The following is a 3,227-nucleotide window of genomic DNA, read 5'->3' on the forward strand; positions in this document are numbered from 1 at the left end:
ATCCCATTAACCGGCGGGAGGTACATTAGTGCTCCCCGCCTCCAAACACGCATCCGTACAGCGTGAAGCGACAGCAAACTTTGCCTACTAAAGCTAAAAAGCAACACAATTCAGAGCGGCAATGTACTGCCACGTATACCAGAAAATAAAATCTTCTTTCTTAGGGTCATCACGTTCATGACATGCTGTCTTCTTTACAACAGGAATTCTCTATCACCGCTGCTGCAAATCACGCGAATTACAAATAGTAAGATTATTAAATATAAAGAATACAACGAAAACTATGCTAGTGAAATGATTCATGTTTCCTTTAAGGAATAGCAAACGTAAAACAAATAAAACAGCACATTGTTGAAATGCCTCACGCAGTAAAGTTTTGTGAAGCGGGTGCATATTCTATACAGTGATTATTTCTGAACCACTGCGCTTAACTGTGAATATTTCATTAATAGAACAATCAAAATTGTATTAACTAAAGAAAGGCGCATCATGCCGCGCGCTGAATTTACATTTTTAATAGCGGTTGAATAAAACCACGTTAAACAAATTAAAAAAACAGCATATATTTACTGTAAACCCAAATAATTGAACATATATCGTACTCGACAGATTGTAAACCCGTTTTATTTAGGACTTTTACGCCGAGAAGGATATTCTCAAACATTTACAATAAGATTTTTTTTTTCTGAGTTTATTTCGAATTTCAAATAATATGATTTGCTGACCTTTCTGATTTCGATTAGTTTGAATCTGACTCTGTGTGTATAAATTAAATAATCATTCTTTTGATAACAAACGCGCGATTAACCCCTCATAATAAGATACATTTTAAAAATAGCAGAACATGTTCTAACATATTAAAATACATTGTTGATCAAATTAAATAATAATACAGAATAGACGACTATCTCAATGTATTACAAACTATAATTTCATATATTGATAAACGCACGTTCCTATACAATGCTCGTTATCTCTGGTATATTGGACTCTATTAAACTTTGTGCGTGTTTAACAATGCCACTCTAATGTAAGGTAACACAGAACTCAACACCCGAATACAGAGATGCCGTTCACCTTAAATTAGCCTCAGTCGCGTTTTGAAAAAGGTTCTATATATATATATAATGTTCAGGAGCGCTGGAACTTGTGTTCTTGGGTTCTGTAAGAATTCTTCTCAGCCGTTTGCAGCCTTTTTGTTAAATGAAAAACCAAACCTGCTAATGCTTACAGAAGTGCTAGGAAGCAACTTTGCATACAAGCTCTTAAATTATTTGTACACTATTTGTAATCAGTGTTTTGTTGTCTTTCTTTTCAAACTTGAATGCGGCTCCGCGTGTTTAATAAAGTCTGCTCGGTTGAGAGCAACGCGTTCGGGTTAAAAGTGTAGAACAAAGAAAAGGTCAGAGGTCGGTTCGTATAGAGAAAGTGAATATGCATTGCAGGTATAATATAAAAGAACTATCGTGTTTGGAACGTCTAGGACGATCTAAGAATCTAAGAATAGAACGACCAGGCATTCTGTCAATATTCGCATTCTACTATATACATTTAAGTAAAACATTTAAGAAAAGACTTGCGTTTTTTAATGTAATTTTACGAACAAACCTCGCTCTCTCTCTCTCTCTCTCTCTCTCTCTCTCTCTCTCTCTCTCTCTCTCTCTCTCTCTCTCTCTCTCTCTCTCTCTCTCTCTCTCTCTCTCTCTCTCTCCTTATTGGTTTAGTTTGGACGGATTAGTGAAATCTGTTTGCAATTCTCACACACAATGTGTGAAACGAGCGGATCCTGATCAGTTTCACCCGCGCAGCCTGTCGGTCTGTCTGAATGAGAGAGGAGGAGGAGAGAGTGTCCCTGGCAGTGAAAAGGGCGCAGGGTCGGTGATGGTGTTACCGAGACAATGCGGGCTCGTGTGCCTGGGCTCCCCGGGGACAGCGACGACGCGGTCCGGTCTCCCTCTGTCCACTCCGGGGCAGTGCCGGGGGTCGAGGGGGCGGTGACCAGCCTTCGCAACGCTGAAGCAGCTGCCACTATACACCCACTTTCATTTGATTTTATTTATTAAATTGCTTGACGGCGGACAGCAAATGCATAGGTTGCATTGATTATTACCCACAATATTAAATTACTGCGCGTCTGACAGGCAAGGTGACATGTTTAAACTCTCACTGTGGCCTGTATGTATTTGATGGAGAGAGAGAGAGAGAGAGAGAGAGAGAGAGAGAGAGAGAGAGAGAGAGAGAGAGAGAGAGAGAGAGAGAGAGAGAGAGAGAGAGAGAGAGAGAGAGAGAGAGAGAGAGAGAGAGATTAGATCAGATCAGATCAGATCAGATCACAGCACAGCACAATTAGAGTAAAAAACAGAGAGGTTTGCTGTATCGCAACAACTCAACCATACCAGCGAATGGTTTCATTCGAGTTGTTCCAGAGATTTCAAATTTTCAAATAGCCTCCCTTTCGTTTAAAAACGTGACGGATTACATTTCATTTCGTCTTTTCAATAACTACATAAATATGCAAACCGGTCAAAAAGAAAGAAAAACAGCTCCTGTCGTGTATTGCATTCAATGGTACACTGAGGCACTCTGGACCCCCCAAAAACGCACAGCGCTGTGCGGGCTGTTAGCTACAAAACACAATCAATTCGAGCGATTAGAAGAGAAACAGCCCCACCTTGTGGTGAACTACAGCGTAGCAACAGCAAGATTTATGTTGCCTGATTTAAACGGACCTCACGCACCTCGCAGGACCAAATAAGTCAGGCAGCGCCTCCGGCCGCACGTTGTCAAATGTATGCGCATTTTATATACAGGAATGTATTAGATGTATTTAATGTAATTATGATATGATTGCATCTGAATATATTAATCTTTCTGATGCAGGAATTTGTTCACCGCATTCATATGAAAACCAATGTAAAATAAAAGAATGAGACAGGTGTGTATTTACACAGTGTCCGTTTTATTGAGAGCGCATGTTCGACCCCTTTTCGTGTCTTATCTTTACAGGACCGTGGAAACGGGGCCCTGGCATTTCCAAGTATTTGTCAAATCAGGTGACTTTTGTGCCTTTTAATTTGAATAACAGATAACGGATCCACGCATCTAAACCTACTGTGCCGTAGAACGGAACCCTTTTTTTACCTACCAGGACACCGTCCTACAAACCTACATAACATTATGATTGGCTAGGAGGAGTTAAAGCGCGGCGTGTGATTGGCTGCAGAAGT

The sequence above is a fragment of the Acipenser ruthenus genome, chromosome 37, assembly GCF_902713425.1.
Source record: "Acipenser ruthenus chromosome 37, fAciRut3.2 maternal haplotype, whole genome shotgun sequence".
Taxonomy (NCBI): Eukaryota; Metazoa; Chordata; class Actinopteri; order Acipenseriformes; family Acipenseridae; genus Acipenser; species Acipenser ruthenus.